At 37.9% G+C, this 27002-nt stretch overlaps 4 pseudogenes; 2 read left to right on the top strand and 2 right to left on the bottom strand.

The window, feature by feature from the left end:
• Positions 1-3772: 3772 nt before the first annotated feature.
• LOC149002082 (UDP-glycosyltransferase 88F3 pseudogene) lies at positions 3773-5690 on the bottom strand (annotated as a pseudogene).
• A 7658-nt stretch (positions 5691-13348) lies between these two features.
• LOC149002081 (UDP-glycosyltransferase 88F3 pseudogene) lies at positions 13349-15011 on the bottom strand (annotated as a pseudogene).
• A 5282-nt stretch (positions 15012-20293) lies between these two features.
• LOC149002080 (peroxiredoxin-2F, mitochondrial pseudogene) lies at positions 20294-20806 on the top strand (annotated as a pseudogene).
• A 2791-nt stretch (positions 20807-23597) lies between these two features.
• LOC149002079 (UDP-glycosyltransferase 88F4 pseudogene) lies at positions 23598-25031 on the top strand (annotated as a pseudogene).
• Positions 25032-27002: the final 1971 nt, after the last annotated feature.

The raw sequence follows: 27002 nt of genomic DNA, 5'->3' as shown, positions 1-27002 counted from the left end.
CTTTGACGAATTTTCGCCGGTCGACTTGGTTTTGAAAACCAGAGGTAGGTCACAAAAATGAAATTGCAATACAACTGAGAAATGAAAATCTTTAGTGAATCCAAAGAGCTTAAAGTTACAACCGAACGAACCACCGATCAATGAGGTTGAGTCACACCTTGAGTGCTGTCTTTAAGGTAATTGATGCACCCTATTACCAAGGGTTCTTCGCACCACCACCTCCAAGACAAAGCAACCTCCAACTAGAAGATAAGATAGTTCTTCTAGTCCTTCAAGGAGCCAAAAGCTAGAGCACAACACTTAGACAAATTCAAAGAAAGAAATTAACTTTGTAACACAAATAATGTGAGAGTGAGGAGTGTCTCTCTAGCACACCACATGCAAGGAAGGTTGGGTTTATATAGACCCAAACCTCACCTTACACCCCTTAAGATTCTTAAGGCAATAAATTGGATTTAATCCATTCAATAACCTCAACCCCACTCATGGTAATGGCCATGAATGGTCATGAAGTTGAAATGAGAATTGATGGTCAAGAGTTAGAATTGAAGTAAATTACACCCTTCAAATAACCCCACCACACCACAATGATCAAGACCATTAAGACCCATGACCAATGTCATGAAGAGCCTCATAACCAAGGTCATGAAGGGCCTCTTTTATTCATGGTGCGTCATTACCACCCTTACCTCATGGGTCCCACACACAAACAAAACACTTAAATAAAAGAAATGCAAAAACTAATTTTGAAACTTAATATAGATTTTTAATAAAAAACCTAACACTCTCTTTCCCTTTTCAAGTCGTTTGTCTTAAAGGGACCACAGCAGAAGCAGAGCAGTTATTCTCTGGTTTTCTCAAGTCAAAAGAGAAGGAAGATTGTTGTTTTCCGTTTTGATTTTTCAAATCGTAAGGGAAGAAGGCAAAAGAAGAAAAAGCCATTAGCTCTCATTTATTGATTTTTTGTTTTTTTAACTCAAGTCGTAAGAGAAGAAGGCAGAAGAAAAATAAGTGATGGGGCTTTTAGGTTTCATTGATGAATTGAAGAAAGGATTAAAGGGGTCTGAAGATGCAGTGGGGCTGGTGGTAGGTTGCAGCAGTGGTGAAGGCGGCTGTAGTGATAGGTTGTAGCGGTGGTGATGGTTGCAACGATTGCTTTAGATGGTTCCTACGATCAAGTTACAGGTTTCTTTATCTTTTCTCCCTTTTTCTTTCAAACCACAATATTCCTTCTTGCTAGTCCTCTGCTTCATGCCTTCACCTGAAACAAGAGAGAGAGAGAGAGAGAGAGAGAGAGAGAGAGAGAGAGAGAGAGAGAGAGAGAAGAGAGAGAGAGAGAGAGAGAGAGAGAGAAGGAGACTGAGCCGGCCGGAAATCTGCAGCGCAAAGGGCTTTGCTTCACCTGAAACTAACGAGAAAGATCTGAAAATAGATATCGCTGGCAAAGGGCGAGAGATATTGAAGAAGAACAGCAGTGGTGACCCTCGTTAGAGTCGGAGAAGGTGAAGAGCAGCGGTGATAGTTCGATTTTGGGCGATATTTCGCCGGTTCGACAATTTTCCGACGACTTTTCGACTACTTTCGGTCGATGTCGTATCGAAGCCCGATTTCGTGTCGCCCTTCAACGACATGCTAACTTATCGCGATATTTCGGCGATAACTCGGCGACATAATATACATTGATTGGAACCCGGATCACATGAATCACAACCTCAACAGATGTCGGAAATATGGGGAAAACCATTTTAAATTCCATTACGATTAAGAATTCAGATTTCTCAAATATTAAAAATGTTATGCCATCATGGATCATGTCATAATGTACAAGAAATACATATATTGTCATTGATATTGTCATCAACTTCGTCCTAGCATAAAAGATGGGGTTGGTCAAAAGATTGGTCTCATTGCATCAAAATTTATTTTTTTGACCAAACGACTTTACATAGGAAGTTGAGATTTCAAAATTTCATTTAACTTCACTTTATATTTAAATTATATATAATAATTATTCTTTTTGAAAAAGTTTCATATTTAAGTTATATAAAATAATTATTTAGGATATAGTCAAGATGCACGTAAGTTTATCTGAACAAATTTCAAAGAAAAATATTTTTAAATTTTTTTTTTTTTATAATAGAAGTATTTGCTAGTGTGAATTTTCGGCAAATTTCGTCAATCACACTGGACTAACCCGGTTAAATTCACCGAAATTTCGCCACTAAAGAAAATTCATTTTGCCGACATATGTAGCAAAAGTTAGAAGTCCTCACTCATTATTCATTAAACAATAACATAATGTGGATTAGATTGCTCGGCTCCCAAGGTTCCCCCTACCCATTAAATATTTGAAAATTAAAAGGTGATATTGACATGTGAACACAACAAACAAATTAATAGGTTAAATTAAATATTTGAAAGAATGATAATCACTTTTACATGAAGTATGAACAAATAGATAAAGAAAGCATGGAGATTTGAGATTTCTTTATCTTTTCTTCATGATGGTTGTAGAGATGAAGTTCACGTATTTGGGACCATGGTTCCGACTAAGCAAAAATGAAGCTCATGGGTGGCTATTTCTAATGGTGGTTCCAGAAAAGAAAAGCAAAGATGAAGACAGAGTGCTAAAGATTTTTTTTTTTTTTGAATTATTGTACCTCTGGTTTTTTATTCCATTCAGAAGCAGAGTGCCTATTAGTGAGAAAAACCCTAACCTCTTTCAGCCTATCGCGTAAAAAATCCATAAAATATTTGCCAAGTTCTTCGCATGTGATTGGTATAGTAGACAAAAATTAATGCTTAAAGATCAAGAATATTCATAAGTCCAAAATATATTTACATAATTTAAGTTTAAATTTTTGGGTCGATTTCATTCTTACTTTGGGAGTCATTTTAGTATATACTTAGAGCTAATTATACCCATCACATTTGGAGGGAAGGGTTTCCAATGCATATTAGTGCATCTTAATGGTAAAACAATTGGACCATTCTTATCTAGAGTTTATTACAACTTAAGGATCAATCAATTACAAGAAAAAGAAAAAGGAAGCAATTTCTTCATACCGAGGATGCTTTATAATCCATACAGTAAAATAAAAGGAATGCAAACAAGAATACAAGAAGGAAACTCTTTCATACCCGAGGATTAAACAATCGATAATGACAATGACCATCACTCCGGCAATTGAACGCGAGACGACTCCTCCGGCAACTGAATATGTCTTTGTTGACTCTGGTATGAAAGGTTGAGATGTCGTGGGAGGAGAGTAGAGGTGAGAGCCCTTGAGGAAGGTGGGTTAAAGAAAGCGACATCAAACTGGTTATATATGGTACTTGGAACTCCTAATTGAAGTCAAAGTCGGAGTTGGATTAAATACGGTAATCCTGATTGTTTCCCTTGAGGATTCGATGGATTTAGGTTTTCTTTTTTAATGCTAATAATCGAATCGCAGACTAGGTTTTAGATAGAATAAGATTTAAAATTTCAGAGATAGAAGAAGATGAAGTCGACCAATATAGGTTTTCAATCAAATGACTCACAGTAACAAAATGTACCATGTAATAAAAATCCGTGATGGATTCTTGTTTTTCACAGACCTTATCATCAAGAGAGAGATGAAACCATGGATGGAAATCCGTGTTGAGAGAGGGAGAGAGACAGAGAAAGAAACAAAGGAAACCACGTTGAGAGAGAGAGAGAGAGAAATGAAGGAAATTTGGAAATCGCTGAACAAAAAAGACGATGCAGAGTTAGTCGTTTGAAATTTTTTACAATGAGTAACCCGGTTTGGTTTAATTTATCGGTTCATTTATCCAAACATAATTGTTTGTAACCGGTTTAATAAGAAAACAGAGAAAAAATATTAAAAAAACTTAAATGTTTCTGATTGTTTGGGTGACACGTGGCATCATCTGGAATGGCCGCTAGATGGCCGTTTGATGGCCGCAGAAGATGGAAACCCATTCAAGCTTCATAGTCTTTGCTCGTTGATTCAAATGAGAGGAGGATATGGGAAACAAGAGGGGCTGGTGAAGGATGAATCCCTCCGCCTAAAATTTAAACTATTCGCGCCTATTTATTTACCATTTTTTATAACAACTTTTCAATATGAAATACAAAACTTATGAGCTACCGATGGAAAGTGTTACATAAAAGTTTATTCATTTTAAAGATCCGAGTTGTTATTTCCGTTCCCATGACTCGGCTAAATCAGTAAACGATTTCTTCGACGGTCCATCTTCAACCCACGCAGCCATTGCGTTCTCCTTCATCTCCTTGCTCCGTTCTCTCATCTCTGTCCCTTCCGGCGAGTCCATCAACGCTCTGACTCGCTTTTCTACCTCGTCGGCCACCACAATCCCATCCTCACCGACCTCCATTGGCATCGCCAGCTTCATCTCCTCCACCAAAAGCACCTTATTCACTTCTTGTTCAGCATAGAGCGGCCACGCCAGCATTGGAACCCCAGCACACACCGATTCCAAAATTGAGTTCCATCCACAGTGAGTCACGAATGCACCCACCGATTCTCGACTCAACACTTCCACCTGCGGCGCCCACGATTTCACCACCAGTCCTCTGTTTCTGGTCCGATCAAGAAACCCATCTGGCATCACAGCTTCCAGATCGAAATCATCCGTTGCAGATACGGAAGATCGTTTATCACTCTCCGGCGGTGGATTTCGCACCACCCACAAGAATCTCTGGCCACTCCTCTCAAGCCCTTCGGCTATCTCTGCTATCTGCTTCATCGGGAAAACTCCCCTGCTTCCGAAGCTCAAGAACACAACGCTTCGACTGGGTTGTTGATCAAGCCATTTCAAGCATTCTGACTCGTTATGTTTATCACTGGGTTCAGCAACTAATGGTCCAATACAGAAAAACCCCGGTGATTGTTCTCTGACCGCCTCGATTACTCTTGGCTCCAGTGCCTGGAAGGTGTTCGATATAATTCCTCTTGAATTGGTGAGATTGATTGCTACCTCCAACATACCTCGGTAAAACTCAGTGTTCCGGTCATGAAAGACATCCGGCATCTGGGTAGCACGAATTGGAGGCAAACCCGGGATGTTGAGAACAGTGTTACCAAGTTCCTTGAGGCTCTTTTCTGTCTGGTTATGGATTTTTGGAAGGTAAAGGAACACAGAGAGACCAGAGGCACCGGTTGGGATGTAGTTGTAAAGAGGGATCTGAAGGTCAGTGGCAATTGGAGTGGCAAGGTTGCAGAAGAAATCGACCACAAGGGCTGCAATGGATGAAGATTTGGAGATGGTTTGAAGGGTATGAAGGAGGTTTGGATTGTTGCTACGAACGGTTTGGAAAACGGTGGGAGGGACGGAAGATTCAAGTTGGGGAAGAGCAGGTAAGCTGTGGAAGATGATTGAAGGGTGTGTTTGAGAAACAGAGTCGATGTAGGAATCGACGGCGGAATGGAATGACTTGACTGAGGGGAGGAGGACTGTGACAGAGAAGCGGTGGCCATGGTGGTGGGTGATTAGCTTCCCCAGTTCAACCAGGGAGACTAGGTGGCTAAACGCTGCAACTGGGTAGAGAACTATGGTTTCTTTCATTTTTGTTTTCTGGGCTGCGAGAGATCAACTTCAGATTAACTTCAGATTCAGAATCAACAGAGCAAAGAATCGTTAAAATAAAATCTAAGTTGTCGAGCTACTAGGAAAAGACTCAATACTTCTGTCTGAAATTAGAATAAACAAAATAATATCCAATGACTTTCTTTTAATTTAAGAAAATTTATCTTTGGGTCCTTAGTCAAGCCTAAAATGTGGTTGAGCCCTCTGACATTTAGTATCATTTGTTCACAGTGGTGGATTAGGAAAAATAAATATTTGAGACCGAAAAACATAAAAGAAAAATAAAGGATTTTGTAAAAGACATTTAGATGTAAATCCCAGGTTATCTTTTCCAATTTAAACTAAATTTTCCGAATTTTATTTAAACCCACTTCCATAAGTTTGGATTTTATGTAAAACTCTAGTTTGTTAGGCAATCCTTTGGATTAAGTTTTCTGTGAGGAATTTTTATAAAATTAAGAAAGGATGTGAATTACATTTGTTCACCTTGGTGGATTAGAAAAAATAAATATTTGAGATTTCGAGAAAAGGCATAAAAGGATAAAATGAAAGGCTTAAATTGTATGAAAGAAATTTAAATGTAAATCCCATTTTATTGCTTTTCACAATTTTCTACAAATTTTCACGTATTTTTGTTAGAGTTCCAAAAGGGATGTGATGAAAAACTTAGTATACAATCTCAACGGTTAAGTTTTCTATTAACTTTTTATAAAATTAAGAAAATACAGACACAAAAAAAAAAGAAGGAAAAATACAAAAGATAAATTCATGAAAACACAAGGTTTGACCCGAACAAATGAGCGGAAATTGACCAAACTGTCGTACATGCAATAAACAAGGTCATCCAAACTAAGGAATAGGTCTAGCCAAATAAATCCTTAGAATGAGAGGTGTAACAAACATAGCAACAGTTAAGCACAATGGATATCGATACCATATATGTATCTTCTATTACCAATGCCTAAAGAGGCGTAAACACGCTACAAAGGCAAAGAGGGACACACCACAAGGGCGGAAATAGAACACGCCAAAAGGGTGGAGATTCGGTTGTCGCGCTAGTGGCACCGGTAATGCGGAGAAAGTTTTGAAATGCCATCCATCGCTGCCGTAGATGCGGAGACCAGTAGCAATAGGGGACTACCTGCAGAGCACACCGCAACAAAACTTGCACTTCCCGATCTTGAGTTCTTCCGCGCACCAAGGCTCACTTCAACCCTTTTTTTTTTTTTTTCCTAACCGAAAACTTCTAAAAACAGAGAAACAATGATATAGAAGAGAAAAATGGGAGACAGAGATGGAGAAAAGAGAGAAACAAATGAACACAGATGGAGGAATGGAAACAATCAAGAAAAAAAAACAAAGGGAAACAAGAAGAGAGGCAGTGAGAGACGAAAAGGCTGCAAGGGAGAAACAGATCGAGGAGGAGAAAGAATCAGGGAGAAGACATGATAGAAGAGAGAGAGAGAAAGAAATTCGAACAAATGAGGGAGATGAAGAATAAGGAGAAATCCAAAAAGAGGAGGAGAGGTAGAAGAAGCAGAGGCGAGTCTCTCCACCTCAAGGAACGGCGGGCCTTAGGGTTTCGGGAGAGTTCGTCTCGTCAATGAACACAGAGAGAGAGAGAGAGACGGGCTGAACGCTTCCTCTATGTCATCTAACCCCACTCAAAAGAGAGATGGTCTAAGAGAGAACCTTCTTCTCCCAAAAATGCATTGGTCAATGTGATACAATACTTGATATGAGACGATATATCTCTTAAAATCACTTGACCAATAATACAACATTTAGTTACAATACTTTTAAACCTTTAATTTAGGTATAATGCTTTGGGAAAATTACATGATTAACTAGTTTTAAGTTTCTCTTTACAAAAGTAACCAGCCAAGGTTTCAATTAACAAAACTAAACAAAAATAAGTTTGAGTTTACAAAAATAGACAAAACAATGTTTGTCCATCCATTTTAGATAGTTTTACCCTCATCTTCTACCTTTGCCACTGATTTAATCTCCTATCCACCCTTGACAATTGCTTCCTCTTCACACTGGATATTCGGACAGAAAAACAGCAACCCGTCTAAGTAAATTGGAATAGCTTCCAATGTTCCAACTCCGACTCTGCATGTCTTAGAGTGGCTTTCCAAAAGGAAGCGGCAGAAAGGGTGGTTGGGTTGCAGAAAATTTAAATAAATACAAAAGGGTTAAAGATCATAAGTGACAAAAATTAAATGACAGAATGGATTTTGACAAAAAAACTAAAGTACAGAGATAACTCTTCTTTATTTTTTATCTTCTTGGGCTTCTCTATCTTTCTCTCTCCTTTTTACACCTTTCTGCAACTTCTTTGTTCTATTCCATAACCTGTCTGTTTTTTTTTTCTCTTTTTGTCAATTTTTTTCTTCTATTCTAACGAGTGATGCAGTTGATGTTGGTTTGGAGGTGAAAACCGGTGATTTGACTGAGTCAGTAATGTCATTGGCGAAGGTGGAAGATGATGGTACAAATGTAAAAGTATGAACAAACATTGTTTTACCTACTTTTGTAAACCCGAATTTGGCTTTGTTTAGTTTTGTTAACTGAAACCTTGGGTGATTAATTTTGTAAAGTGAAATCCAAAATTAGCTAATCTTGTAATTTTCCCTAATGCTTTCTAACATCATGAATAACCATTAGTTGGATTCAAAATTTAAAAGCTAAAGCCCTTAACTACTAATAAATGTATCTTTATAAAAGTTTACCCTCATATACCTTTTATGTATGTGAGTGAAAAGATTCCTCCTACACCTATTTTGTTTCTCATTCTTTCATTGAATTTCAAATAAATGTATTAAATATAAAAAATAATAATAATAATTAAAATCTAGACAATTAATCTATTCAAAAAGACAAATCATCATCTACATAACGGGTGCCCAATTGTAAATTTTCAAAAATTTAAAGTTCTATAAAATAAACTTCATTTATTGGAATCCGGATTCACAACCTCAACAGATGTCGGAAAAAATGGGAAAAACCATTTTAAATTCCATTACGATTAAGAATTCAGATTTCCCAAATATTAAAAATGTTATGCGGTCATGGATTACGTCATATAATGTACAAGAAAAATATATACCGTCATTGACTACGTCATAGCATAAAAGATGATGTTGGACAAAAAGATTGTTCTCATTGGATAAAAATATATTTTTTGACGAAGGACTTTAAGGAGAGGTTGAGATTCAAATTTTCATTTAACTTTACTTTATATTTAAATTATATATAATAATTATTTCTGTATAAGATATAGTCAAGATGGAGATAAGTTTATCCCAACAAACCTTAATTTCAGAAAAAATTAGAAGAAAGAAGAAAAGAAATAGAAGAGAAATTCATTTTTGTTTTTATTTTTGATAGTAGAGGGATTTGAAGGTTTCTACCAAAAAAACAAAAAAAAAAAAGTATTTGATCGTGCGAACTTTTGGCAAATTTTAGCACCCAGGGCCAGGAGAACCCGACAAAATTTTACTCGGATTTCGCCGATAAAAGAAATTAATTTCAACGACATGTGTAGTAGAAGTCAAAAATCCTCACACATTATTCATTAAATAAAAACATATGTGGCTTAGATTGCTCAGTCCCAAAGTCCCCCCTACCTACCCGTTAAATATTTGAAAATTGAAAAGTGACAACGACACGTGAACACAACATTCAAAGGATCAAGTTGCATTAAATATGTCCAACAATGAAAAGTCACTTTTGCGTGAAGTGTGGACAAATGGATCAAAGAAAGCATGGAGATTTGAGATTTCTTTATCTTTTCTTCAGGTGGTTGCAAAGATGAAGCTCATGGGTGGTTCTAGCGAAGAAAAGTCGAGATGAAGACAAAGTGCTGAAGATCATCTTTTTTTTTTTTTTTAACTCTTCTATATGTGGTTGTTAGTTTCTTTCAAAAGCAGAGTGCCTATTAGTAAGAAAAACCCCAATCTCTTTCACCCTATTGCAAAAATATATGCTAAGTTCTTCGCATGGAGAGAGAAATAAAGGAGTAGCAGAGAAGATTTCGGTGATTCCGGCGAATGGATGTTATTTTCGGTGAAATTTCGCCTATATTTCATGATTCGCCGAAAAATCGGTATAGAGTATATATCGTTTCAGTGCCTAGAAAAGTTAGTTGTTTGGTGAACCGGCCAAAATCAGTCAAAATTCACCAGAAGGTAGTTCAGTGACAATTATTGTTTATTTCAAGCGATTGGTACAGGAGTCTGGATCCTCACCCCGTCGGGGGAGCACAGACTACTCCCGAACGACTTTCCAACCACACAAACAAGTGGGCCCCACAGGTGAAAATTTGAAGTCTTTTTTTTTATTTTTTTCAAAAAATGTTTTTCACCTGTGGGCCCCATGTATTTGTGTGGTTGGAAAGCCGTCGAGGAGCAGTCTGTGCTCCCCCGACGGGGTGAAGATCTGGACTCTTGGTACAGTAGCCAGAAATTAATGCTTAATATCAAGAATATTCTTAAGTCCAAATATTTTGAATAATTATATTGTTCTTTTGTTGAAATATATAATTATATATGCAGGTAATTTGTTCTAAAAGAACCCTTTGTCATTGCTTTCGCCCATGTCATCTATGTGTTTATTAGTATGGATTGACCAACACCAAGGTGCGCTATCAAATGAACTTCTTAGCATGCGGCATGTTAGATACGTAGATCTTTCATTTACGTGAGTATTTATTGATGATAGAAAGAAAGAAGAAAATTCGTACTTAGATACTTAAAAAATTATTTTGACAACCTATTAGCGAAAAAAGCATATTTATGAGGTCCATCTAAGCCCTACCAACAATGAGTGGCACATGCTAAACACAGAGTTCTTACCAAGGTTCGACATGTTGCCTGGTGTCACTTGTGTTGGTGCTGGCGACATAGGCGACATGTCGCCCGACTTTTAGAGAGCTAATTATACGATTTTTAATCTGGGTGAAATTTCTTGTCCGCCATTCTGCCCTGGTATCGTCGTAGCAGATTATTAATAAAAACAGGAGGCAAGGGAGGAAAACGAAGAACGCCAATCTCACCAACCTATTCTCCCTTTCTATCCTTCATTAATGATTCAAAAGACATGGTCTTTTTGAATTTTCTTTGTTTTTTTGGGAGGGAAAGATGTCATTCTTAGATTCAGAAACACACTCATACCAAAGATTTTGGGTATTGTTGTAGCTTTCGTCGCCATCGGCGCCGTTGCTGCGTATTTCTATCTCAACAAGAAACCCAAAGGTATTACTTTTAGTGATCCACAAGTGGCGACATAGGCGACATGTCAACCGTCCCGTCAGCAATATATTGCCGATAAAAGGTAAATCTTGTATCGCTGGGGGGTTTTATGTCGCCCCCAACGACACCACAATTTATCGCCGACACACGGTACACTGGTCCTTACCCACCAAAAAAGAAAAAAAACGCATCAGAAGGTGATGAATTATGTAAAATCTTTATTTTCTAACTCTTGTTTTTTCAAGTAATCCTAAGTTTGCAAACTTTGTTGTAGATTTTTCGACTAAGGTGGCTCATATACAAAAAAAAAACAAGGAATTTGCTAGGCTGGCATCACTAACATGTGGTGCCTATGGTGTACAACATTGGTTGAATGCAATTTGGTTTTCATTAAATCTTAATGGTTTAAAACATATATGGTTCGATTCATTTTGAAGAAAAATCGATTTTTTTCACATAAGATGATTATATGTTGGAATGCTATAATGAAATTTAATGAAAATCAGGTGGCATCCATCCAACGCTAGCTAGGCACCGTGCACCATCAACGGTAGTAGCCTAGTAAAATCCAGCAAGGAGAGCCTTGCCATGAAAGTTTGGATGCCACGTGTATATGAGACCAAGTCCAAGAATATATAAAGGGGCAAAAAATAAAAGAAAACTTGTGGTGATGAAGCCTTAGCCAAGTGACACTTGTCAAAGTAAAAGAGGGTATTAGAGCATGAAACACCTGGCAAATGAATCACACTCCTTTACAGCTAGTGGGAACATCATCCTCGATTTTAGAAATCAAAAGATTAAGTCGTGATTGTGGTTTTAAGGGTAATATGACATCTAATTTAGAGTATGAACTTGTTGTTGGTATAGGTTGAGTCGCCATAACAGTGACAGTGTATCCTATAAACTAGGAAAACAATGAGAAGGCCCATCAGCAGAAGTGCCCACTTCTTTAGAAAAACAACTGGAAGGCCCATTATCTAAGATACCCACTTCGTTAGTAAAACAATTAGGAGGCCCAGTGTCTAAAGTACCCATTTCTTTAGGCCCATAAGTACTCAGCTCACCCAAACGCCCAACACACAAGAGGATGGGGATATTTTCATTAAAATTAATTAGTAGCAGCCTGATTACATGTATCCAAATCAGTCCTTGAGATGCTTCACCACAAACGGCTGAGTTTTCAGCAACCCTAGAAATTGGTAAATTACTGACCATAAGAAGAAGCTCTGCTGCTGCTGGTGGCAGCCATTGTTCAACAGATATTGAAGAAGCTAAATGTTGTAACTTGTTGTAAGGGAATTAACTGTCAACAAAAACATGCCGTGAAATAAAAGTTTTATGTGTAGCTAAATCATAACACATGTAACAGTTGTAAGCTAACGGGTACCCAATAAAAACACAAGGTGTGGAGCGAGGATATAGTTTAGAAGATGCGTAAGGCCGTAACTAAGGATGGCATAAGCACCCAAACACTTTTTAACAACCCATAATTAGGTTTGAAACCAAAGAGAGCCTATGTCTTTATTAGTATGGATTGACCAACATTAAGGTGCACTATCAATTGAACAAATCCCTTAGCATGTGGCATGTTAGATACGTAGATCTCTAATTTACGTGACTATTTATTTATGATAGAAAGAAAGAAGAAAATTCATACTTGATACTTAAAAATATTTTGACAACTTATTAGCGAAACTATTTAAAGTCTTCATTTTCATCTCGATCTCACCATTAATTCTAGAAGGAAATTAAATTAACATGCAGAGATGAGAAATTAAATTAACATGCCACATAATGATTGTATTTGTTTGCAAGTCACCATGTCGTTGGTTCAAATTAAGATTTTCTCTTGTTCCTTTTGTGTTGCAGAAGCGACTTAGGTCTATGCTTAAAGAGTTAACTCGTAGTTGGAAATGCAAAGAGATCTGAAGAAAGATGATTCATGGATGTATCTCTGTGTTATTGTGGAAAACAATGTAGAGATGTAAAAAGATCGATCGATCGGTCAATCGGATCATAATATCACCTTCTGACGTGTAATCTGGACTTATTTACTGGGCCAAATGATTCACTCTCAAGTCTCAACCCATGCTCTCACTAGTCCTAGTTGTTTTCTTCATTATGTAGAATTTTCCAAATCTTCAAGAATTTTTTATGGGTTATTTTTTATGGGTTAAATGAAATCGGAGGGAGTCAAAATCACGGTAATACGATGAGAGAAAAATGGAAAAAAATTCTAGACAATCATATTTAAAACCGGGTCTAAAAAATGAATTTTTATTTTTTTTGTTAAAACAGATCATAAGTTGAGTCATTTTTACTTAAAACCCTGCCTTCTAATCTAAATCATTTATTAAGAATACTTCACATGTCAAATGGTGATGTTGTATTTCTATGCACAGTAGCGAGATGTGCATGGCAGAAGATTTTTTCCCTTTCACAGTTTCACCACACCAGAAATAAATAAATAAATACATAAAAATAAAATAAAATTCCTATACCATTTTTTATAACAACTTTTCAATATGAAATACCAAACTTATGAGTTGGCGATGGAAAGTCCTACATAAAGATTTATTCAATTTAAAGATCCGAGTTGTTATTTCCGCTCCCATGACTCGGCTAAATCCGTAAACGATTTCTTCGACGGTCCATCTTCAGCCCACGCATCCATTGCCTTCTCCTTCATCTGCTTGCTCCGATCTCTCATCTCTGTCCCTTCCGGCGAGTCCATCAACGCTCTGACTCGCTTTTCAACCTCGTCGGCCACCACAATCCCATCCTCCCCCACCTCCATTGGCATCGCCAACTTCATCTCCTCCACCAGAAACACCTTATTCAATTCTTGTTCAGCATAGAGAGGCCACGCCAGCATTGGAATCCCGGCGCACACCGATTCCAAAATCGAGTTCCATCCACAGTGAGTCACGAACGCACCCACCGATTCTCGACTCAACACTTCCACCTGCGGCGCCCACGATTTCACCACCAGTCCTCTGTTTCTGGTCCGATCAAGAAACCCATCTGGCATCACAGTTTCGAGATCGAAATCATCCGTTGCAGATATCGAAGATCGTTTATCACTCTCCGTCGGAGGATTTCGTACGACCCACAAGAATCTCTGGCCACTCCTCTCAAGCCCTTCGGCTATCTCTGCTATCTGCTTCATCGGGAAAACTCCCCTGCTTCCGAAGCTCAAGAACACAACGCTTCGACTGGGTTGTTGATCAAGCCATTTCAAGCATTCTGACTCGTTATGTTTATCACTGGGTTCAGCAACTAATGGTCCAATACAGAAAAACCCCGGTGATTGTTCTCTGACCGCCTCGATTGCTCTTGGCTCCAGTGCCTGGAAGGTGTTCGTTATAATTCCTCTTGAATTGGTGAAATTGATTGCTACCTCCAACATACCTTGGTAAGACTCATTGTTCCGTTCATGGAAGACCTCCGGCATCTGGGTAGCACGAATTGGAGGCAGACCCGGGATGTTGAGAACAGTGTTACCAAGTTCCTTTAGGCTCTTTTCTGTCTGGTTATGGATTTTTGGAAGGTAAAGGAATGTAGAGAGACCAGAGGCACCGGTTGGTATGTAGTTGTAAAGAGGGATCTGAAGGTCAGTGGCAATTGGAGTGGCAAGGTTGCAGAGGAAATCGACCACAAGGGCTACAATGGATGAAGATTTGGAGATGCTTTGAAGGCTATGAAGGAGATTTGGATTGTTGCTACGAACGATTTGGAAAACGTTGGGAGGGACGGAAGATTCAAGTTGGGGAAGAGCAGGGAAGCGGTGGAAGATGATTGAAGGGTGTGTTTGAGAAACAGAGTCGATGTAGGAATCGACAGCGGAAAGGAATGACTTGAATGAGGGGAGGAGGACTGTGACAGAGAAGCGGTGGCCATGGTGGTGGGTGATTAGCTTCCCCAGTTCAACCAGGGAGACAAGGTGGCTAAACCCTGGAACTGGGTAGAGAACTATGGTTTCTTTCATTTTTGTTTTCTGGGTTGTGAGAGATCAACTTCAGATTCAGAACCAACAGAGCAAAGAACAAAACGATGATGGAATGATCGTTAAAATAAAATCTAAGTTATCGAGCTACTAGGAAAAGATTCAATACTTTTATAGCAGATCTTACTTGGGAACCCGTTGAGACTTGCCCCTCAAGCCAATTTCTGTCTGAAATTAGAAGAAACAAAATAATATCCAACGATTTCTTTTAATTTAAGAAAATTTATCTTTGGGTCCTTAGTCAAGCCTAAATGACTAAAATGTGTTTGAGTTATCTTAAATTTAGCATCATTTGTTCACAGTGGTGGATTAGAAAAAAATAAATATTTGAGACCCAATCAAGGGCATGGAGACCGGCGGGGAGCACGGGCGGCGACCCGGGGGACATGTGCGAGCGAGATTTGGCCGTTGATTATGGCACAAATGTGATATTTCAGGATCTCTTTCTTTCTCATGCCCGGTCTCGGCTTCCCGCCTTCGAGGGAGCATGGGACTTCTGCCATTAATGTCTTCTTTTTACGCTTCACATTTGCCAGCGGGTAAAACATGGGGGGGTGGGGCTAGGGTTAAACAACACGAAAGAGAGAACACCTACGAACGGGAACCCACCTCAAATTAAAGAAATGATCAAGAGGGAAGAAGAGAGATTTTGGAGATAAAATAGTAGTGATTTGAAGAAGAAGAGAAATTAGAGATGGCATCCAAAGCAATCACGCGCCCCACAAAGACCAAAAGGAGAGAGTCCACCCAGGATGGGTTTGATTCTCTCTCTCCAATGGGTGATCTCCTCACGGATGGGTGCGACTCACAGATGGGTCAACGCGGATGGGTTCAACCCTCTCCTCGCCCTCACATATGGGTTGATCCTCTCTCTCGCAGCGAAAACTCTCACAAATGGAGTTTCGATCTCCATTGAATGGAGTGGAGGTGGCCGGCGGGGCCGGAGGTGGTTCTCGCCGGGGTTCGGAGGTGGGGGTTGCGTCGAAAAAGTTGACTATCGGCCATCTCAATTTGACAATTCGTCGGGCTTTTAGTCAACCCTAAATGACTAAAATGTGTTTGAGTTCTCTTAAATTTAGCATCATTTGTTCACAGTGGTGGATTAGAAAAAAATAAATATTTGAGACCCAATAACATAAAAGAAAAATAAAGGATTTTGTAAAAGAAATTTAAATGTAAATTCCATTTTATTGCTTTTCACAATTTTCTACAATTTTTCACTTAATTTTGTTAGACTTCCAAAAGGGATGTGATGAAAAATTTAGTATACTATCTCAACAGTTAAGTTTTTCGCTAACATTTTATAAAATTAAGAAAACTTCGCCAACTTTCTCACTCCATAGATCAAACAAAACACACTTTGAGATTTCATGCAAAGGTTTAAAGTATATTATATGATACAAATTGATACACATCCATACTAGATTGAACTAGTATAATACAAATCGATATGTCTACTTATTGGGTAGCCCAAAAATGCATTGGTCTTTCTTTCTTCTCTTCTTCTCTTTCTTCTTCTCTTTTTTCTTTTTTCTTTTTCTTTTCTTTCTTTCTTTCTTTCTTTCCTTCCTCTTTCTTTTCTTCTTTTTTTTTTTTTTTTTTTTTTTGGGGTAAGAAATTAAATACTTCATTAATAAACTAAGGAAATATTGACATGAAAGAAAAAAAAAGGTAGATGCATGGAAACACAAGGTTCGATCCAAACAAAAGAGCGGAAATTGACCAAACTATTATACATGTAATAGACAGGGTCATCCAGACTAAAGAATGGGTCAAGCCCAATAAATCCTTAGAATGAGAGGTGTAACAAACATAGCAACAGTTAAACATAATGGATATGATATACATATCTTCTATTACCAACGCCCAAAGAGGCATAAACACGCCACAAAGGCGTAGACGGACACACCACAAGGGCAAAAATAAAACACGCCACGAGGACAGAGATTCGGTTGTCGCGGTGCTGACACCTGTATTGCGGAGAAGGTTCTGAACTGCCATCCGTCGTTGCCGTAGATACGGAGACCAGTAGCAATATGGGACTACCTGCAAAGCTCATTGCAGTAGAACTTGCACTTCCAGATCTAGAGTTTTTCCGCACACCAAGGCTCACTTCAACTTTTTTTTTTTTTTTTTTCTAACCAAAAACTTCTAAAAACAAAGAAAAATGATAGAGAAGAGAAAAATGGGAGACAAAGAGATGGAGAAAAGAGAGAAACAAAGCAACACAAATGGAGGAATGGAAAAGATCTCGAAAAAAGAAAAAAGAAAAAAAAAACAAAGGGAAACAAGAAGAGAGGTGGTGAGAGACGAAAAGGCTGCAAGGGAGAAACAGATCGAGGCGGAGAAAGAATTAGAGAGAAGACATGATAGAAGAGAGAAAAAAAAAATTCAAACTAATGAGGGAGATGAAGAATAAGGAGAAATCCAAAAAGAGGAGGAGAGGAAGAAGAAGCAGAGGCGGAGAGACTTTGCAGAGGCGAGTCTCTCCGCCTAAAGGAACGGAGGGCCTTAGGGTTTCGAGAGAGTTCGCCTCATCAATGAATAGAGAGAGAGAGACGGGCTGAGCGCTTCCTCTATGTCATCTAACCCCACACAAAAAGAGAGATGGTCAGATAAAGAACCTTCTCCCAAAAATGAATTGATCAATGTGATACAATACTCGATATGAGACGATATATCTCTTAAAAAGTTAAAATCACTTGACCAATAATACAACACTTAATTACAATACTTTTAAACCTTTAATTTAGGTATAATGCTTTCTAACATCATGAATAACCATTACTTGAATTCAAATTTTAAAAGTTAAAAGATCCAAAATATCCCCTTAGCTACTAATAAATGTATCTTTATAAAAATTTACCCTCATATACCTTTTATGTATGGGAGTGAAAAGATTCCTTCAACACCTATCTTGTTTCTCATTCCATCATTGAATTTAAAATAAATGTATTAAATGTAAAAAATAATAATAATAATAATAATTAAAATCTAGACAATTCATCTATTCAAAAAGACAAATCATCATCTATTTAACGGGAGCCCAATTGTAAATTCTCAAAAATTTAAAGTTCTAAAAAATAAACTTCATTTATTGGAACCCGGATTCACAACCTCAACAGATGTCGGAAAAAATGGAAAAACCATTTTAAATTCTATTACGATTAAGAATTCAGATTTCTCAAATATTAAAAAGGTTATGCCGTCATGGATTACGTCATAATGTATAAGAAAGATGTTGTTGGTATAACATAAAAGATGCTGTTGGTCAAAAGATTGGTCAAGATCGTCTCTTAGTTTTTTTGAATTCTTCTACATGTAGTTGTTGGCAAGGTTTAAAGTATTTCACGATACCATACAATATTAGCCGCTATGTATCTATATTTGACCCAACCGATACGATACATCTCTCCATTGTATTACATTAAAATACATTAGTCAGAACGTTATAATACTCGATACATGACAATACGTCTCTTAAAATCACCTTACCGATACCGATACTTTAAACATTGGTTGTTGGTTTCTTTCAAAAGCAGAGTGCTTGTTAGTAAGAAAAACCTAACCTCTTTCACCCTATTGCAAAAAATCCATTAAATATACGTTAAGTTCTTCGCATAGAGAGAGAAATGAAGGAGTAGCAAGGAAGATTTCGGCGATTCTGGCAAATGAATGTTACTTTCGGCGAAATTTTACCTGTATTTCGACTATATTTCATCATTTGCTGAAAAATCAGCATAGAGAATATATCGTATCAGTGCCTAAAAAAGTTAACTGTTTGGCGAATCGGTCGAAATTCAATCAAAATTCACCAGAAGGTAGTTCGGTGACAATTATTGTTTATTTCAAGTGATTGGTCCAGTAAACAAAAATTAATGTTTAAGATCAAGAATATTCTTAAGTCCAAAATATATTTAAATAGTTATATTGTTTTTTGTTGAAATTTATATAATTATATATGGAGGTAACTTGTTCTAAAAGAAAACTTTGTCATTGATTTCGTCATGTCATCTATGTTTTTATTAGTATGGATTGACCAACATTAAGGTGCACCATCAATTGAACTTCTTAGATAAGTAGATCTCTCATTTATGTGACTATTTATTTATGATAGAAAGAAAGGAGAAAATTTTTATTTAATATTTAAAGATTATTTTGACAACATATTAGCGAGAAAAAAAAATGAGACTTTGTGTGGTTTCTTGTATCTAACTTTGCCAGTTCTGCGTTCTAGCGGTTAAAACCAACACTTCTTAATGAAGAGGCGTGAGTTCGACTCTTACTGAGGCATATTAATACCCCCATCCCTCGACTTAAAAAAGCCCCTTTGTACCAAAAAAAACTTTGCTAGCTCTTGTTCTTTCAAGTAACCCTAAGTTTGCTAACTTTGTTGTAGATTTTTTGGCTAAGGTGGTTTAGTTAGTTGAGCTCCCAATTTCTCGGTCTTGTATTGATTCTTAGCTCAAACAGCTTTGTTAGTGTAATACCAATATTTGTAATAGCCTTTCCAAAGTAGTGAATTTTTTTTCCAACAAAAAATGTACATGTGATACTTAGAAGTTGGCCTAGACCAAGTTTCTTCCAACATGGCTAGTCTTGGTTAGGGTTTGGAATACTGAGATAATCCAAGCCTCCAAATTATATCTACTTAGTTTGTCATTTTGATGGTCCTCATCGCTTATATCTTTAAGATGATATGTTAGGCAAAGAAACAAGGAATTTGCTAGGCTGGCATCACTAACGTACGTGTGGTGCCTATGGTGTCCAACATTGGTTGGGTGCAATTTGGTTTTCATTCAATCTTAACGGTTTAAAACATATACAGTTCAATTCATTTTGAAGAAAAACCGATTTTTTCACATAAGATGGTTATATGTTTGAATGCTATAATGAGATTTAATGAAAATCAGGTGGCATCCATCCAAGGCTAGCTAGGCATCATGCACTATCAATGGTAGTAGCCTAGCAAAATCCTGGAAGGAGAGCCTTGCCATGAAAGTTTGGATGCCACGTGTGTACAAGACCAAGAGTCCGGATCCTCACCCCGTCGGGGGAGCACAGACTGCTCCCCGACGGCTTCCCAACCACACAAACACTTGGGGCCCACAGGTAAAAATTTTTTTTTTTTTTTTTTAAAGTGTTTTTCATCTGTGGGCCCCACTTGTTTGTGTGGTTGGGAAGCTGTCGGGGAGCAGTCTGTGCTCCCCCGACGGGGTGAGGATCCGGACTCCAAGACGAAGTCCAAGAAAATATAAAGGGGCAAAAAATAAAAGAAAACTTGTGGTGATGAAGCCTTAGCCAAGTGACACTTGTCAAAGTAGAAGAGGGTATTAGAGCATGAAACACCTGGCAGATGAATCACACTCCCTTACAACTATATATAAATGAAACCTTATGCATCTGGGAGAGACATTAACCAAAGCCCCCAGATGAAATGGCTTCAGTTGGAACAGATATCCTTGCAGCATATCCTGAAATCACACTACAGAAGGCCAGAACCTGGGATGAAGCAATTGAATCAAAATTCGCCAAAACACCATTGAAGGATATCTTCAAGGACAAGAAGATACTCATGTTTGGGCTCCCAGGAGCTTTTACTGGTGTTTGTTCCAAAGCCCATGTTCCCAGTTACAAGAACAACATGGACAAGTTCAGAGCCAAAGGGATTGATCAGGTGATCTGTGTAGCAGTTAATGATCCTTTTGTCATGAATGGATGGGGAGAGAAACTTGAAGCTAAAGGTTTTATTGATTTCTTTGGAGATTTTGATGGGAGCTTTCATAAGAGCATGGGTTTGACGATTGATCTTAGCGCATGCTTGCTTGGGGTTCGTTCACAAAGATGGTCAGCTCATGTAGTTGATGGTAAGGTTAAGGTTTTGAATGTAGAGAAGATACCCTCTGAGTTTAATGTTTCTGGTGGAGAAGTAATGTTGGGTCAGATTTAATCGAATTCACTTGGTCTGCTCGATCATGGTTCTTGTAAGACTTTTGGGCCAGGTCACACCAGTTGCATTTGGTCTGGGTTTTGCTATGTAGTTGTCAACTTAATTGTTTATGACTGAAAATAACACATTTCAATTCCATTAGTTTTACAATCAATTTTTTTTCTTCATTATTTTGTTTAATGTTTTGTCTTTATTTTTTTAATTTTTATTTTATTTTAGTTGATTTTATAGCATTTTTTCCTTTGCCCAACAAGCTAACTATTACCACCCCCGGCCCCACATGTTACAACATATGTCCCGCATTGAGAGGTGGAATCTACTGGGGGGTGAATCAGTGTCTTCTAAAATTTTCTTCAATATGACGCTGCCTTAATCTCAAGAAAATGTTGATAAAGATAATTGTGTAGTTATCAATTATACAATGACACATCCCCCACACACTACAAAGTGGTTAAGTTTATCAGACAGTGTACCACCACACTACAATCAAAGCACTCCAATATATGTGCAATGTAAAAATAAACTAGAAACACAAGACACCAAATTTACTTTGTTCGGCCAAATTGTTTATATCTACGGAGTAATGTCCTAAATAAAGCTTCGTATTTACTCAATACTTTTCCAACTAAAATCTTGATCAATATAATGATCAAATAGCACTCACTCTCAATACATTCAAAACATGGAGCACCCTCTCTAGTATGAGGCTACAGCCTTAAAAACAACCCTAACAAGCAACTACTTAAAAGGTGAAACTTTTCAAATAAAAAAAATTACAATAGATTATTCACCTTCTTCTTTAATGTTTTCACTAAAATACACATCCAAACTTGTTTTCTATACCAATCTTATTTCTTGATTTCTCCTCTTTATTTTTCATAGTCTCTACAAGCCAAAAACCTTAAAAACCCATCCAAATTTGGGCTTTTAAAAGGGATGAACGTTGATATACTGGAACCGTTGGATTTCATATTCTGGATGAGTCTCAAAGAGAATAAAATTACACAATCGTTGGATATCCACTTAATATAGCGGGTGAGATCTCCGCTGTTGGATGTATTAAGTTATATGAGACCTCACAAGATTATTTCAAGTAAAAAAAAAAAAATTCTATCTTAAACTTCCAACACATTGGATCATTTTAAACACTATACTTCACAGTGTTCCATATATGTATACTCCCAACCAAACACTTCGCAATGGAACCTTTTCCAACTTGGACATTTGAAAACCAAGTGTATCAATCTGACCCTTAAAATTGGTTCTTCATCCATGTCCTTCTAATAACCATTAGATTTTGCATCATTTAATTTTTTTTAAATTATATGTTCCTCCTTGAGACATAAAACTTCTTTCAAAAAGACCCCTAAACTCTCTACAAAATATTTTAGAACCCCTGAATATATAGCATCATTGAGAGCAAATTTCATCAGACGTCTACTGCCCAAATTTGCTTCTATATGACACACTTTCATGAGAAATATCATAACTTCAATGTTTGACATCATAATTACAATCCGAAAAATGTGTTCGAAAGAAGACTGCATGAACTACATTTTTTCAGTTGAGGTAAACTAAAAAAACAATTTCATGACTACACAAAAATTCATCCAAGATGATCCTTGTGCAATGACCTATGAAATCCACTATCCTAAGGAATCTTTGCTTCCCCAAAACACTTAAATCTTCTCATAAGTATTCAAAACCATTCTAATAGTGTTAATCACCCTCTAAAAATATAAAGCCTTCTATGAGACCTTTACTTCAGTACAAACCGTACACTCTTAGAATACACTACATTTTTGTTGCAAACAATGACAACACATGCAATCTATAAGGAAATGAATGGTCCATTTTTGAAATGGTTTATGTGATTTATAAATGGTTTTCAACTATTTGATGTGATAGTGGAACACATGACACACATCTATAAGAAAATAAATGGTCCATTTCTAATTATCAAAAAAAAAAAGAATGATCTATTTTTGAAATTTCTATAGACAAAGTCATATCAAATATATGTATACAAGTTTAATTATATTATTTTTTAAATAATAAATGGACCTGATAAATTTTCATTGAGAAAGTAATTTCAAATATATGTATGCAAGTTTAATGTATATTATTTTTCTTTAATCTTAATAAAAGATCGATAATGAAAGAATATAGAAGAAAATCATGGAATGTTATTTTGTTTCTTTGACTTTTAAACAGGCACCGGCTTGAAAAGCACTACGGTTCCCATCCCGAGGTAAAATCCTCTTAAAAACAGTGGGAAAATTACGTTATTATCTATTTTTAGGTTTTTCTTTACAAAAGTAACCACTCACTGTTTCATTTAACCAAACGATCCAAAACTAAATTTGGGTTTACAAAATTAGTCAAATAGTGATTTTTCATTCTTTTGACATTTTTAGCCCCTAAAACTAAAAAGGAAAAATCACTATTTTATTCAAAAGGGAAAGTCACTAGTTTTTCATTTCCTTGAACATTTTTACTCACATATTGGTATGGTTAATTTTAGGGATAAAATTATTAAATTATTATTATTATTATTATTTTGGATAAACAAATGTCCAAATTGATGAGGAGTTATTATTTTGGCTAGCTTTTTAAATCCAAAGTCAATTTTAACTAGTATTGTCATGTAAAACAGTGGTTACTTTGTAAATGAAAACCTAAAACTAGTTATCTAAGTAATTTTCCCTATAAAAGCTGAGTCCTTCTCTAGTGCTTGACGGCCCAGATTTCTTTCCACGATCATTCCACCCTCGTTTTGTTCTTTGTTCATTCTGAATTTTGAAGTTCTCTCTCACAAGCACAGAAAACAACAATGAAGGAAACCATAGTTCTCTACCCAGCTCCTGAGCTTAGCCACCTTGTCTCCCTGGTTGAACTGGGTAAGCTAATCACCCACCACCATGGCCACCGCTTCTCCGTCACAGTTCTCCTCCCCTCAGCCGAATCATTCCATATCGGCGCCTTTGATTCCTACATCGACTCTGTTTCTCAAACACACCCTTCAATCGTCTTCCACCGCTTCCCTGCTCTTCCCCAACTTGAATCTTCCGTCTCCACGACCATGTTTCAAACCATTCGTCGCAACAATCCAAACCTCGTCGATAGCCTTCAAACAATCTCCAACTCTTCCTCCATTGCAGCCCTTGTGGTCGATTTCTTCTGCAACCTTGCTACTCCAATTGTCGTTGACCTTAACATTCCTCTTTACAACTACATGCCAACCGGTGCCTCTGGTCTCTCCGTCATTCTTAGCCTTCCAAAAATCCATAACCAGACAGAAAAGAGCCTCAAGGAACTTGGTAACACTGTTCTCAACATCCCGGGTTTGCCTCCAATTCGTGCTACCCAGACGCCGCAGGTCCTTCAAGAACGGAACACTGAGTTTTACCAAGATATGTTGGAGGTAGCAATCAATCTCACCAATTCAACAGGAATTATATCGAACACCTTCCAGGAACTGGAGCCAAGAGCAATCGAGGCGGTGAGGGAACAATCAAAGGGGTTTTTCTGTATTGGACCATTAGTTGCTGAACCCAGTGATAAACATAACGAGTCAGAATGCTTGAAGTGGCTTGATCAACAACCCAGTCGAAGCGTTGTGTTCCTGAGCTTCGGAAGCAGGGGAGTTTTCCCGATGAAGCAGATAGCAGAGATAGCCGATGGGCTTGAGAGGAGTGGCCACAGATTTTTGTGGGTGGTGCGAAATCCACCGCCGAAGAGTGATAAACGATCTTGGGTATCTTCAACGGTTGATTTCCATCTCGACGATGTGATGCCAGATGGGTTTCTTGATCGGACCAGAAACAGAGGACTGGTGGTGAAATCGTGGGCGCCGCAGGTAGAAGTGTTGAGTCGAGAATCGGTGGGTGGATTTGTGACTCACTGTGGATGGAACTCAATTTTGGAATCGGTGTGTGCTGGGGTTCCAATGTTGGCATGGCCGCTTTATGCGGAGCAAGAAGTGAACAAGGAGTTTTTGGTGGAGGAGATGAAGCTAGGGATGCCAATGGAGGTGGCGGAAGATGGGATTGTGGTGGCCGACGAGGTTGAAAACCGAGTCAGGGCGTTGATGGACTCGGCGGAGGGGACAGAGATGAGAGAACGGTGCAAGGAGCTGAAGGAGAAGGCATTGGCTGCATGGGCTGAAGATGGACCGTCGAAGACATCGTTTACCGATTTAGCCGAGTCATGGGAACGGAAATGACAAACTCGGATCTTTATTACAACATTATTAATAAAATTGAGTCAACTCATGTGCAACCCATTTATCCTAGGGAAGTCATATATATTTGAGCAAATAACACTCTACCCACTATATTCGGAGTGAAACTAGTGACCATCCCCTATTAATTTAGACCTGTAAATGGACATCTGAAATCCGGCTTCGGATACGGATTCGGATAATATCCGGTTAGAATTTTATCCGATTAGAATGTATGATTTTTTTAATCCTAAATCGTATCCGGTAAAACCTGATTTTGAAATCAACCAAAAGGGCTAAATCGGTAAATCTATAACATGTAAGCCACTTAACTCACAATCCAAATTCTAAATTCCCAAATCTCTCATCCAGCCGCCAGCATTCTTCAACCTCGAGAAGTCCCAAACGACTTCTGGTTTCTTCAAGCTTTCCCATGGCTTCTCACGTCTTCTTATGTGTTTGTGCTGCTATTTTCTGATTCTTGCAACTGGATTTCTTTTAAAATGCCATTAGTGATGGATCGACGGTTATGGTACGAGTGAACATAGATGCAGGGGGGAGAGAGTTACGGTGATGAATGGACGGTTATGGGCTCTTTAAAGTCGTTCAACCAGGTGATCGTGTTCTTGCTCTTCATGTACTTAGTGAAGCAGGTGAGAAAATTTTCTTTTGTAGAGTCACGTTTTGAATTTATGGGTTCTAGGTTGTGTCTGTTGTTGACAATGGTATTTGGGTTCTGTTGTTCTTCTTCGTTTTCTCTTCTGCAATTTGAAACAGGTTTATACATAACCGTTTTATCATTTTACTATTAGTTATTGTTTATTGGGTGTTTGAACTAAGGGGTTTTGGTTGTAATCGTAAAGGTGGATCTCAAACTCAAGATTTGCAAAGGGTCTTCAAATCGAAGCGAGAAGTGAAAGCTTGTGGAGATAGGAACCATCACAAAATTGGTTCGTCCATTGATATAGAGCCAATTCCAATAGACTTATTGAACGTTCCCATTGGCAATTGAACCTACGAATTTACCAATTATGAGTTGGCACTTTAACCATTTAGCCATGGATGCTTAACAGGGATCATCGTACATCGTGAATAACCAAATTCCAATTGAAATGAAATCTTTAGGAGGAATCAATGAAACAGGAATCAATGAAAGGACATCAATTCAAATCCTGGATCTTTGAATTGAGAGAGATCAGGAATAGTTGCTAGGCATTGCACAAAGAAATTTCCTATATGTTATTGTGTTGTTGTTGCCGGGGGGACCCCCCCCCCCCCCCCCCCCCCCCCCCCCCCCCCCCCCCCCCCCCCCCCCCCCCCCCCCCCCCCCCCCCCCCCCCACCCGCCCCCCCCCCCCCATTGTTGCCCCCCCCCCCCCCCCCTTGCTAATAATGGAAAAGTTGTGTTTGAGAGAGAAGCTTCTATTAGTATTCTATGGTTTTCCAGTGGCCTTCGAGGTCAATCTATGAAATAATATTATTAGACTAAAGTTTTTCTCACCAAGGAAGCAGATAATCGGATTCAGAAAGCATAAATCAAAAATCAGAAATCGTAAACCGGAAATTGAAAATCGGATATTTACAATTAAAAATTAATAATAGCTTATCGATAATCGGATATCCTAGTAAAGTTTTGGATTCGAATTCGGATACGTTTTGAAAATATCCGGCGGATATCGGATCGAATTCGGAAAGCGGATCTTCTTATCGGATTCGAATAGTGTCGAATAGTGGTATATTCGAACCGAATTCGGTCCGGGCCTAACTATTATCTCATAAATTACATGACACCTATATATATAATTACAAATTATCCACAATTAAATTTGCTGTTAAAATGGTAATGAAAATACTCAAATACCCTTATTTTTATTTAAATTTCAAATGACCTAAATGCCCTATGGGCAAGGCAATGAAACTTCTAGTTGAATTGATCTCTGGTGTTCAAACTTGAGGAAGCCTAATTTTCCAGCCT

The sequence above is a fragment of the Hakea prostrata genome, chromosome 10 (genome assembly GCF_041222555.1).
Source record: "Hakea prostrata isolate BN-2017 chromosome 10, UWA_Hpros_2, whole genome shotgun sequence".
Classification (NCBI taxonomy): domain Eukaryota; kingdom Viridiplantae; phylum Streptophyta; class Magnoliopsida; order Proteales; family Proteaceae; genus Hakea; species Hakea prostrata.
Note: the sequence above shows the minus strand (reverse complement) of the source record. Positions and strands in the feature narration are given on the sequence as shown.